This window comes from Anomalospiza imberbis, chromosome 9, assembly GCF_031753505.1.
Source record: "Anomalospiza imberbis isolate Cuckoo-Finch-1a 21T00152 chromosome 9, ASM3175350v1, whole genome shotgun sequence".
Classification (NCBI taxonomy): Eukaryota; Metazoa; Chordata; class Aves; order Passeriformes; family Viduidae; genus Anomalospiza; species Anomalospiza imberbis.
This window is the reverse complement of record NC_089689.1, coordinates 9,790,878-9,804,704: the sequence shown is the minus strand read 5'-3', so window position 1 is coordinate 9,804,704 and position 13,827 is coordinate 9,790,878. Positions and strand designations below refer to the sequence as shown.

The 13,827-nt window shown below is 38.2% G+C and overlaps 1 long non-coding RNA gene across 1 annotated transcript in view; it reads right to left on the bottom strand.

Moving 5' to 3' along the window:
• Positions 1-8,676: 8,676 nt before the first annotated feature.
• LOC137479262 (uncharacterized) overlaps positions 8,677-13,827 on the bottom strand; it is a 182,436-nt gene continuing 177,285 nt past the window's right edge. The window contains exon 4 of the long non-coding RNA XR_011002108.1: positions 8,677-12,587. This is a non-coding gene — a long non-coding RNA (uncharacterized lncRNA). The remainder of the gene's footprint in view (positions 12,588-13,827) is intronic.

Genomic DNA, 13,827 nt, shown 5'->3' with positions numbered 1-13,827 from the left:
CCCCATCTGTGACACCAAGACATGTGCTAATCTCTCCTTCCTGTAAGTGGCCTCTCATCAGTTCAGAGCTACAGTTCCCACAAGAGCCAGATCCTTAATTTGGCTAGCTGTTTCCACTGGCCAGCTCAACAAACTGTTCAGTGCAGCAATGATCAGTGAAGTGTGAGATCTTCTGTGCAAAACCATCACCTGCTGCCCACCAGTCAGTGAGCAGCTCTGTCTGTTGGCCACACAAACAGAGCTGCGGGCAGCAGCAGCAGTGGTTTGACAAGGTGCAGTCAGGCTGGTGACCTCCTTATCTGAAAACTGGTGTTGCGTGGGACTACTGTGATACAGATAATCCTTTGACTTAATTTAGAGCTGCTCAACAGGCAAGAATCTGTTTCAGCTCCATGAAAGAGAGAGTTCTTTCATAAAGATGGTACAGCAATAAGAAGTGTGATAATTTTGGACTGCTGTTCTGGTTGCGCCCATATGCTTGTCCGGTGTGTCCACGGGTCATATAGTTCATGGCTAAGTTCCTTTTCTTTCCTACATGATGAGTCTGAAACCAGTGAATCTACATGCAGGCACTCCTACATGAGACAGAGCCAGCAGGAGACAAAATGAGGCAAAGAGGATTGCATCTGACAGAGCTGTTTAAATAAATTGTTAATTTTCTTAGAATACCAGGGGACCTGTCTGAAGCACCAAATCTCCATAGCTTGTAATCTTATGAGCCATCTGTCTCCATGTATACTGGAGAAGGCTACGGACGTGGGAGGATGATGAAATATTGGGATGTAAATATTGAGGGGCGGTGGGAGATTATTCCAATATCTAATCTTGCATCTCACAAGATGATGGGCTCCCCATCCTCCTACTGTGCTAAAAGAATACAGGGCACTCAAAATTTTCAAGGTTTGAGCTCTGAAATGCATACACATTTAGCAAATTTGTTAAATTTTACTGTTAGTTGGGTGAGTATGCCTGAGTTTTATTTTTTTTTAAATAGATAATCTGTCCACTAAAAAGAAGAATGTTATATTAGCATTATATGTTGTAAATAATAACCCAAAACATAGAAAAAACCAGTCCATTCAATTTATATACCTTTAAGACCCACTACAAACCAATGTTCTCATTCACCTTTGCAAAGGATAAGGACTAGGTTAAAACTAACTAGTACTTGTTCAGTGTTTTATAGGAAAAATGCATCTTGGAGGAGAAGAGCTCATATGTTCTTGATGGTTTAGGGCATATATTACATTTGATTTCTAAAATTAATAAACTCATTATATAGTGGTGTCCTGGTTTAGAGCAAATTTGGGAGGAAACTTCTGAATGGGGTCCCTCTAGAAAGCAAATTCAAGCTGCCAGTTCAGGAGACATAAATCTACTTTGAGAGAAGTGGAAAAAACTGGTTTTTTAACAAGCAGAGTACTCACAAATATGGAAAAATTAATAATAAACAATGGAACCTCTCATTGTTCTGAAGAGATGGCAAATTCACAGAGAGTCCTTTTTGTGGGGTGTAGCTCGGCTCGCGCATCCTCTTATCAGTCCCTCCTGTGCAGGAAAAGGCCATGCCCTGGGCCCTGGTGGGCTACAGGTGTGAGCTCCCTGTGTTTTTCTGGGTTATCAGTCCAGAGTGGCGCTGATCAGTTCCAAGAAAAGGAAAAGCCACAGTCCGGGGAACTTCTCTGCCTCAGCTAGCTAGGAAAACTAACAGAAAGCAAAGGAGAGCTCCCTCCTGCTGTCCATGCTGCAGAGAGCACGGGCCGGGAGGGAGGATGCAGGGGAGCGAGCGCAGTTTGTGCACACAAACTCAAACTGCACGCTTCTCTCCCCCCTTCACCCTCGGAGCCAGCCTTAAACCAGTGCACAGCTTCATATCCAGCATCAACAGAACAGACCACTGGGGATACAAGCATCATAATGTCACCCTAGGACAAATGGGAAGTCTTCTTTCTAGTCTAAATTAAATATTCAAAATGAGGTCAGGTCTGTGGCCATGAAATGAATTTATTTATATATCCCTCTACTGAATAATGACGTGACTTCTTTGAAAGACTAATAAATATCAACTCACAAACCCTTCAGTGTAATAATTCCTGTCCTCTGTGACTTTTTATCTCAAGGGAGACAATATATTCTTGTGGTAGAATACAAGAGCTTTAGGAGACCTGTGTTTAAATTCTAGTTTAAGAACTGAGAGATTTGAAAGAGTAGGAACCAAACTGTATCTTAAGAACTATCCTTCAATCACCTTTCTTTGAATTTCTCTACTGTAGCAGTATTTACATGCCTATGTAAAGCAATTTAAAATTCTTTGCCTGAACTGTATGCATATTTTAATTGGAATCTATTATGTATTAATTATAATTTACAAAGAAACTATCACACACTTCAAGTTCTTACAGTTATTTTTAGATTCATCCTGTGAAATACAACTTCTGCATTTTAATAAATATTAAACTGAATACCTTCTCTCTAACTCTGAAGTTTATTGACTGTAAAACTCAACACAAAATTGCTCCATTCGTTCTCCTTTAGCCACCTAATTTAACAAAGCATCAAGCCTTCTCATAGAAAGTGAAAATAAGAAAGCACACCTTCTCCCCAGCCCAAATCACCATCCCTGAGCCCAATTTTACTTCCTTTGCACTTAACTCCAATTTTTTTTTTAATATACAAGAGATTAATACAACTTTTATAAGCCAATTATCAACAAGTCTCTAGATGAAAGAAATGCCATATATCAACTTCACGGAATAATGTAAAAAGTCGTATAAACCAGATGAGAAATATCAGTTTTCCCCTTCTGATTATCCCCAGTGAAAGCATATTGCACAGATGGACTGCCATCATTATAATCTTCATATAAATATATACATATACATATATATATATATATATATAGGCACTTAAAGCATTTTCCAAACTTTGCAAGAGCTCTGTCTCCTGTATGGAAGGTTTTTCTTTCTGGAATTCCTTATCATACCTTAAAAAATAAGAAATTCCACTGAAGGAAGATGCCAGAACAGTAGGTTTCTCAGCTGAACAGCAGTAATGAATATTGACAAAGATGAGTGTTTTGGTGTGATCCAATAATAGTATAAACAAGTTTAGCCAAAAACTTAGATAGAATAATCCTTATAAAGGCACAATGGAGTAATGCAGAAATCTGCAATGTAATAAATCGGCCAATAGCTAAAATAATTTTGCAGTTTTGATAATTTAGAAATAAGTTCTCCAAGGGACATTAACAATGGATTTCAGGCATTTGTTAGAGAATAAATCATGCTCTAATTGCTAAAATGGTTCCAATGAACTAGAAAGCACATGGCAGTGCAGAGCAAATGATGTTACCAACCTTGTCAGAGACTCCAAAACTGCAGTATCTGCATGTCAAATAACGGCACTCTTATTTAACCCTTTATTTGCACACTCTGGAAATATAAATAACTTGCCTTTATATGAGATGTATCCATTTTCAGAGCTATTAGACTATCTTTTTAAAAACAATGAGTGTGCAACTGAGAATACAGATTATTTTCTTTTTACAAATGCTGGAATATTGTATAATCTCTTTCTTGTAAATGAAACAAACAAGAAATTCAATCCAAACACCCAGTACACAAAACAGATGCTTAATTAAAAAAAAAAAAATCTAAATTTGAAAATTATATATTGAGAAGAGGCTTTTGAACCATCAGTACTTCAATCTTGCTACTTGAGAGCTATAGACACCTCTTGAACACAAATCTTAACTTCAATCTCACTATTTTACTGTGGAGAGAAAACTGCTTTTTAAAAGAACCTCAGGGTACAGACAAAAGAAGAGTTGGGAGGAACATATTTCTATTCACCTCATCAGGAGGTATTCAGGCTAAATATAAAATAGCACATTGTTATCTTGTTTGTTTGGTTTGGTTTTGGCATTTTCAGTAGTTGTTTCAGTGGGAGGTTGGTGAGACTTGAGACCAAAACTTCGGCGTATAACCCTAAAAAAATTCCTCCTAGAATTAGGTCAACTCATGAGACAGAGATGCAAATTTGTTTTAATTACTTTGGGTCTCTTCTAATGGGAAAGCATAAAATACAAAATATATTATGAGTTGATATAAAAATATCACAGAAGCATTTTTCTTAGCAAGGCATAAAATTGTGGATATGTGTTATACCATTTACAGAAGATAATGCTCTTTTTACATTGGGATTTTTATGCAGAATAACCCAAATATCAGAAGATTTATTGGCTTACTTTTCTCTTTACTGTCCTTTGTTTTAGGCAGTTCAGTTACTCAAGTTATTGACCTTATTTTTACACTGTGATTGACACAATTGTGGCTTTTCAAGTCTCTTGTTTTTGGTTTTGTTTTTTTTGTTTTTTTGTTTTTTTTTTTTGCCTTGTATTTCAGAGCAGGTGTGCTGTAATGGCTACACATTAGCAAATGCTTCCAGTTCAAACTTTCAGTAAATTAACCTTTTGAGAGCTGAAGACAAATGTACTCTCGGCCTGGGATTGTTACTCACCAAGGCCCTGCCCAGGGCTGGCAGATACAAGCAGAACTCCCAGCCAACGCATGCTCAGCTGCATTGGCAGCTGGGGTCAGCCTAGGGCACCCCACACTCAGCTACCTAAATTGTCATTCTTGTGTTCTTAGGAACAACTTGCATAAAAGCTTCTGGACCAAGACATCAGTGATTAAATGGTGGCATAAGAGGGCAAGCAGAATAATCGACATTTGTCTGCCAAGTTCCAAGTGCAGAATTCTGTTGGGATAAGAGGGGAGTGAACGAAAAAAGATATGAGGGTTTACCCTTATATTTGTCCTTTGGTCATGAAATGAATGCAACACAATTTATTTTGCAAGTTATGAGCCTGTTTCATGGAACCAAACGTTGAGAAAAACTATTTTGGGATTTTTATTTCTTTTTTTTTTCACCAAATATGAATATTTTAACACACAGCATGCTTCAGATAGGATTTCAGTTATGACATTGGCACTGATGCTCTGCATTTTCTTATGCAGAGGATTGGGTAAAGATATCTTACCTCCAACCTACAGCAAGGCTTTGGTTGTTTCCTGAACCACCTTTGAGTCCTTTCCCTCCAAAACACTGTCCAGAAAACCTTTGCCAATTTATGTTTCTTGGGAAATTAATAAGGACTTTGCCATGTGGATTCCAAATGTATTTACTTCTAAATTCCATGGAAGCCTCCTTGTTCAGCATGTGCTCAGCTCAGAAATGACCTGTTATCCACACTCATGATTATACAGTCATTAGTTAGAGCTGATGCACATCAGCACACCCTGCCAGGGAAGGGGACCACATAGGACCTGTATTAACAAGAGTGAAGTCAGAAGGGGAAGGAAAGTGATTATTCCCCTCTGCCTGGCACTTGGGAAACAATATCTGGTGAATGGCATCCAGAGGTGGTTTGCCCAGTAAAGGAAAGATTCACATGCCAGTGAGAGATCAGCGGAGAGATGGTGAGGGGCTGGAAAATGTGATGAGGCAGGAGAGGCTGAAAATTGGGTTTGTTCAGCTCAAAGAAGAGAAGACTCTGGGAGGACCCTACCATTGGCTGCAGCTCCCCAGTGGAGGGTGAACTAAAGATGGAACCAGACTCTCCTCACAGGTGCTGGATGATAGAACAACCAGCAATAGACACCGACTGACAACAGATGAATCCTCATCAGGGACTAGGAAAATAAAATCTTTACCATGACAGATGTGAAATGGTGGAAGGGACTGTCTGAAGAATCTCCATTCTTGGGGACAGGCAGAACTGGTGGGCATGTAGCACTGAGAACCTGGCCTGGAAGGGTCTGCTCTGAGCTACGGGGACTGGCACATAAACTCAGAAAAATATATGTAATTATATTATGAAGGGGGCAGTAAAACAGGTTCTGCTTATTAGTCTCAATAAGGCAAAGTCATGTGAAAACAGAGGACAAAGTGCTGGATGGAAAAAAAATCAATAAGAATCCCTCAAATTAATATTATTCAGAAGTTTTCTTGTGTTTTGCTTTTGTCTTTTATTAACTTCAACTGGTTCACTTGAGAATATTTAAGATTATTTTGTGCTCATAAGTGACAGCAGCATGTAGAGTAAAATGTACCATATATATAAAGGACTTCTTATAAAATGTGAGCACCACAGCACAGAATTGAGCACATGAAGAATAAAATGGTGGGCTTGTGAATCCTGGTTTTAAGTCTAAGTTCTGTGGATCCATCCAACAATGCAAAAGCAATAAATTGCACACATAGGTCTGGCAACTGTCGTAGAGAGTGACAATTCTGAGAGCTGCAGGCACCCTGCACTTCAGGATCAATACCTACATCTATTTTAAGTTTTGTAGATACTTGCAGTGGGGAAAACACACCAAGTGTCTCAAAAAATTGTTATGACAGATAAGATGCTCTTGTAATCATCAACCAAATGATAAAAGGAACAGACTCTCAATCTCTCTTACTATAGAAAGTACTATAAAAATCTTATTTTTTTGTTTATGGAAGACTGACATCAATGCAAGAAACGACACTTTCTTATGCAACCTCCTGTCTGATTTTTTTAAAAAATAAATTATCTCTGCATTGCTCCAAGCTGCCATGTCTGTACCTCTGTCAGGAGACAGTCCACCTCAAACAACAGATTGTCAATATCTTGACAGCGATGTTGGTCCCACTTGAAAACCCAGCATGTGTGACTGTAATATTTTCATAACACCACTAAAAAGTGCTGATTTACAGCAGTTGAAAGAATTTGTCTCTTGGTTTTTTGGTATAAAGAGGTTGTGTCTGATTGTATTTCTTGTTTTTTGGTGAAGACTTATGTAAAAGGCAGAACATAGAACCAAAACCTCCCAAGCAGCCCCTTGTTACACCGCTTGCCACCACAACAAACAGCCTGACTCTGTTGTCTTTGTAGCTCCTCTTCGAGTAGGGCTTGGCTTCTCTGAGCTTGGCCTGAACCTTTTCTTCTGCTGAGTACGCTGGCCTTTCCTACCACAGACTCAACTGCAGGCCCCACTGTAGGATAAGTGAAACAGAGTGACACTTTCTATTTAACATTTAATAGCCGAATCATCCTTTTTGGTGTTCTTTTAATTTATAGTCCTGAACAACAATCAATGTAACCTTCTGCCCAGAGCCTACTTGTAACAGTAGTCTTGCTAATGGGTGATTTTAAACTTAATGTTCCTCTTTCTAGTAAGAGCACAAGAATTTCAGTTTAACTTACTATGCTGTCAATACCTAACAGAGCTCCTTGCCATGGGCAATAAATGCTGTTCTTTATAATTCTATCCATTAAAATGCTACATCTCTGAAATACCATCATCAGTAGTTGACAATCTGCCATCTTGCTCTTGGAGGCATTATTTCTCTGTCTTATTATAGAATGACATGATAGCAAATGCATGGTTCCAAGAATCCATGAGTACATTAAAATAAATCTTACCTTACATCAATGTGAATACAAAGCTCTTTTAGTGTATCTTGCTATATTTTCTGTGCTGCTTTTGGATATTACAAACTAAACTGGATAAGGCTGGATTAGTACTTTCAGAGATTACCAGCAGCTACATTCTTCATGCACTGGTACAAAAGATAACAAGCTGTTTGAGCACTTATTCCTATATGAATATCCCTAAATCACCCCCAGATAGGGTGTGATATAACATGCTGCTATAACAAACTGCCATCTTGAGGAAGAACATAAAACACATGCCCAGCTAAGATCTGATTGCAAGTACCATGACACTGGCAGCTTTCCAAGTGGGAGATTGCTATTTTTAACACAAAAAGTAAACAAAATAAAATGTGAAGGTACAGTATGGCTCTGTTCTAAAACGAAGTTTCTCACAGCTTTTGTTCTCAGGGTGCAGCACTGCAGGAATTAATAACAAGATGCTTTCCTGTCTGTTGATGCCTGCTGAACTGACTATGGAAGGGCATGGCCTCTTCTGCAAGGCAAGACCCTCTGCAAAAAGAATCATCCATTTTTGTGCCACTTTTTGCTTTCACATTCTTTCTATCCCATCTGAATTCTAAGAAAATCTCTGCAGGTCTAAAAAAAAAAAATCTGAGACACTGTTATAGATATTGAAACTACCTGATTGCTACAAACTGCTTTAAAATAACTTCAACATTTAAATTAAAGGCTTATTTTAATAGAGAGACCTTCCAAACGATGCCTGTATGTCCATAAGGGCTTCAAGACAGGCCTGAGTAACTGTGGGGAATTACAATACCCAATAACAGCAGCTGCCTTAAGGTTCCCCGCATGCTTGGCCAAGGCTATAGAGAGGCTTTCAGGTCCAAGCAGGCAGGAGGACATGAAACCCTCGGCCAGCAAGGCTGGGCAGGGCAGGAGTGGCTGCCCTCCCTGCACAGGGTGCTGCTGCAGGGCAGGGTGGCTGTCACAGCGTGCTCCCCCCTGCAGTTCACCTCCTCTCCACCCTCCTCGGCACTGGGCTCTCATAATGTACTCCTCACTACAAAGGCTCTGCCCTGCTCCTGTGAACAAAGACAGAATTCAAAAAGCAAAGAGAGCCATCAACCTGCACAATGCCAAAGTGCTGCTTTTTATTAATGTAATTAAATCAATCACAATGAAAAAGTTTGAGAAACTTTTATATGCAATGCTCAAAAAACCCAAAAATTTTGGCAGGCCCTTGGCAAATAAAAATATTAATGCTATGCAGTCACTCTGATGATGTAACAGATGGATTTTCTGTTTCGTTTTCATCACATTACAGACATATTGTTTGGATATAGCTTCTTTGGCATATCTTTACAAGAGAAAGAAGTTGCTGCCTTTACAGAGGAGGCATCTTTTTATGGCTCTGTCTGTGCCCATGGGCAATCACTGCTCACCCTGGGTCATTTTTGCTCATGATCTTTTATGACAGTCATAGGATTTCTTCTAAAAAGGAAGCTGTAAAAATCAGAAAAATGTAATCATCTCTCAAATTCAAAAGCAGCTGACTGAAATCCCACAGTAGAAAAGAGATGCAGGGGATAAACCAGATCAGAGCATGGTGGTGCGTACTGTAAAATGTTTTCTTTGTAAATCAGACAAAACACATATTTATTAAAAAAAGGAAAGGCTACATAATATTAATTTAGTATATTAATTCAAACTGAGCAGTGATTTATTTGCTCTGCTGCCTCACTGAGAAGTACTCTAACCCCCAAGCCAATACTTGTGCTTGTCTTTTGGGATTGAAACATACCATAGCAAAATATATTTTCCATATTCTTGGCTTCAAGTTGTTTCTTCCTATTGATATAACTCTTTAGTCTTCCTTTTGCTTCATTTGAAGGGTTTTTTTGACTTCCAGTACTAATTTATTTCTAAGTTTCAAAATTAATGTTAGTAGACTTTTTAAGAAGTAATCACTGTGGCAATTCAAATATCATCTATGTTAATCCTAACAAACTGCATTCAGATAATATTAATGGGCTGATTTACAAGTAAAAAAGCAAAGATGGGACTAGTCTTAATTCATCCTGCTGTGTTCAGATATTACCACACATATGGCAGAGAAGATTACCAGCAGTTCTGAGACCCCTGTGATTCCTCAGGCATAACAAAGCAGATTATTGACAGAGTAATAAGGTCATCTCAGGTATAACACAACCTTTTCTCCTGCATTAGTTACTTCAAAGCTAAATTTGGCCCAACTTAACATAAAATTTCATGTTACTTGTTGATATGGTTAAATATTTGAGAGCAGAATAGTAGTGAATTCTGTGTCTGAAAGAGACGAAGGATCGACAACCCAGGGGATTAAATCTCTCATTTAGTATCTTGCTAGTTAAAGTTCTAGACAACAAAAACTAGCACGTGCCTCCACACAACTGGTGAGGAGAAAAGGATTTGCTCTCCAGATTTAACAGCAGCACTTGTGAAGCATAATGAAACAAATTGGAGAGATAGTACAGACCGTATTTCTGGTGAATTTTGGGCCATTTGGGAAGAATTAAACCAATCTTATGTGCAGCTGAAAATAATTAGTCTAGCTGCTTAAAGAGACAAACTGCTTATTGTCATTGTGAGAAAGAGATGAAGACAGTAAACAGGAGGTGAAAAGAAGTTAATAGTGTATCTGATAACACAACTCTGTCCCAAATGAATTCACTGTTAAAGAAGATATATTACCTATAAAATTAAAGTCTATAAATAAAATGTAAATAGTCCTTGAATAAAGCTAATATATTGCCAAGATTTCATATACAATTTCAGGTTGTTTTCTGACAGATTAATTACCTCATAATAAAACCATAAAAACATTTAATTAAATGCAAAGTAAAAAGTCATGTACTCCCATGTAATGGAAACATCAGCAGTGTTAAATGCTGTGCAGCTGTAGTGAATATTTTGTTATACCTGTGTTTATTGGAAGGCAAAGAGAAACAGGTGTGGTCCATGGGATAAGCAAGGGATTTAAGGTGAAGGATCAGGTTTCTAGGTCTGGGATAATTCCTAACATTTAATTTCTTTGTTTATGGTTGGACTGATTTATAAGTCTACATAACAAAAATAAGACTCCCTTCATGGCATTGTGGGAGACTGAATTCCCCATAATTCAGAGTAAGAAAGTGCTCTGAAAATTAACCTTGTCCATTTACATAAAATCCTTTGTTATCTGGCTTGCAAACTGAGTTCTGTGCCCAGTTTTCTACATGATCAGGTAAAAGACAACAAAAAATGGCTCTGAAGTTAAAGAGCTGATCCTTTGTTTTCCCATTTGCACCCACTTCAGCCTTTACTCCCTCTTTTCTCTTGAGACAGACAGGCACACAGTTTTCTGACCATAGGATAGAGACAGCTGGCTTGGGGCAGGGCACCTGCCTTTCCATTGAGTGACCTGTGTGAAAACCCAGACAAGGATGTCCTGACAGCACCATGGCCTCTAGTGCTTATTAATCACAGGTGCAGTGCTGTTGCCTTCTGCATGCTCTGGCCAAGCGCTGTGTGATCAGGCATGAGAGCAAAGAGAGGCTCTGACAGGGTGTGCACGGTTGTTGCCATATGTGCCTGTTTCATTAGTGTTTGCTCTCACTAGGAAAGCTACTACCCACTATCAGTGCAGGAACTGAGGCACCCTAATGCTGAAGCCAAGTAGATTGAGATGGATAATGGGATAGGGAGTAGAAAGCCATGGTAAAGCATCAGGGAGCTCATGTTGGCATCATCCAGGGAATGTTGACTGCCTCACTCTATTACCTGTGGTTAGGAAACCTGCAAGAGCACGGAGCCTTCTTGCAGGACTCTGAATGAAGGACAGATCCTTGTCATAAACAGAAACTTCTTAAACCAGCTGATGAATACTAATACAGAAATCAAAATAAATCATAACAGCCACAGATATTAGAAGCCTTTTACCACTCTGTTGTCACACACATATGAAGCAGTCAGAAGGCTGCCTAGAGATTTAAAAAGGACATCGTATTAGAGTGACTTCTGCTCCTGCTACTCTTAAGACTGCTGGGAAGTCTTAAGAACACCTTTCGGTCACCATAACTTCTGCAGCCTCAAGAAAACATTCAAGAAGCATTAATGTCTCTAACCAAAATCTTGAAAATATGTCATAATATTTTTAACTCAAGAACCTTTTAGTAAAAATTGTTGCTTAGGTTATTTAGGACATTTTTAGTTATCTTTACCACAATTTCATATTTTGCAATTCATTCAGACTTAAACAAAATTGTTAGATACATGAATTATTCATTTTAAAAAGCAGAAGATTTAAACGCTGCAATGCAAACAACACATCATCTGCAGATTTCTTATATCAATTTCCTGTACTTTCTGTCTTAAATCTCACTGGCCACTCCCTTGAACTTTTACCACAACTGACTCCTTAGCCAAAGATGGTACCTTTGAAGGAAGGGACCTCTCATACTGAGACAGGACAGAGAGTGAATGTCTTTATTGCAAGAGAGGTGACAGGACTTCCTGAAGCAGTGTCTGTGGAGCAAGCCTAAATGCTCCCAGCATGTGAAAACACTCATGTGGAATGGCTCCTGATGGGCTTACTCAAGGCAGACAGGAGGATGGGAGATGCTTGGAGTTGTGGGCAACATTCAGTTCATCAAACAGACAACTCAATAACCAGACAAACTTTTATGGACCATATTTTGTTTAAACCCAAGACAGAGACACTTCTGAGATCTTAAAGGACTGATTATCACTAGCTCAGTGCTTACTTATGACCCTAATGTGCCACTATAGTTCTGTTTCTTTGGCACAACAGAATAAATAGTGTTGATTTTAAATAGGTTGTGGGAGGAGTGAAAGGGGGAAAAGAAAGATGGAAATAGAGGATAGAGTTCACTATGTCATCTGCAAAAAATGTTGGCTTAGAATTTAAAAATATTATAAATATTAGTCTTAATACAAAGTAGAATAAAATTGAAAGATGGTTTGTCTAAAAATTCAGCAGAGGCTCCACCAGTTGATATTTCTCAGATTGTTTGATGAATCCTTCCTTACTCCTTTCATCCCCATGCTCCAAACATAGCAGTTCTTAAAGCCAGCTGTCCAGACACAACACACTGATGGTCTTTGCCAAAGCTGACTCCTACACTATACAAAAAAGGACAATGTATATCTACAGTTTTCTAAAGGGACGGAACACAGGCAAACTTGAATTAGCACCATATTACAATGTTTAGCAATCTGTCCCAATTCTGCACTGAATCCCTTCACTGGCATTAAGAAATGTCTCATTGTTAAGGTTATTTCTGTGGACATGGAGCAGCATAGCACATTTTATTATTTCTCTTATTGGATTAAAGATTTTGCAATGTATTTAAAAGCACTGGAGGGCTTTCTTATGAAAGAAAGCTATAAAAGTGTATTTGAAGTTTCTCCTCTATGACAAACAGTTGTATTAAAATGGAAAAAATACAGGGTATGAGATAGAATTTATTAAGCTTTATTATGTTGAATAATGTTTAGATTGATAACAATTAGGTAGAAAGCATGATGTGAATGTGACTAAAAAGAAATATTTAAGCCACGTGTCAGTTATTAATAAGTCAACAGAATTTTTGACAGCAATCTCAGTATCTTAAGAACCTTTTAAAAGTCATGGTCCCTAGATGCAAAATCTGTATTTATTTAAATATTGCATATCAAAAAGAAGATAAACATGCAAAATCTAAGCACCCAAGTATGTGTATATTCTAATGAAAACAAGTTACCCAATGTGAAAGTCAGTGGAAAGTTTTTTATGGTACATTTGAGAGACTCTTAAAGATTCTTGTGTGCCTAAGGATACAGATGGATTTGTACAGGAATTTTTTAAATGTTCTGAAAGACCTACATGATTTGTGTACTTACAAAAATAATTTCTGAGAGAAGTCCTTGTCCACGATCTATTGTACAGTTACTTATTATGTACTTTCTAGTTTAATTAAAGTCTTAAGCTCTAGTCCAGCACTCCATTGATTTAGGTAGAGCCCAGTATTGCCTCACAAGCTGTTTACAGGCCTAGGGAAGTGGCACTAACATACAAAGTGAATAATACAACTCACCTGTCTACATTATACATGGATACTTTAAAAAAAGACAACCCAAATGTCACTGGTATTTATGAGAAGGTTTGGTGAAACCTTTGGTGCAGCAGAGCCCTAAGTATGGACATGAGCTACCAGAGGCCTCGACAGAGAAGGCTGTTTTTAGGTGAACAAATTTAGCTACTAATTAAAAATAAATAACCCAAATGTTAAGCGTGGCATCTGTCCTTTTACAAAATGCTAAATATTACTTTTTCATTTGTTATATACCTCAGCATGACCAACTGAAATGTTACTGTT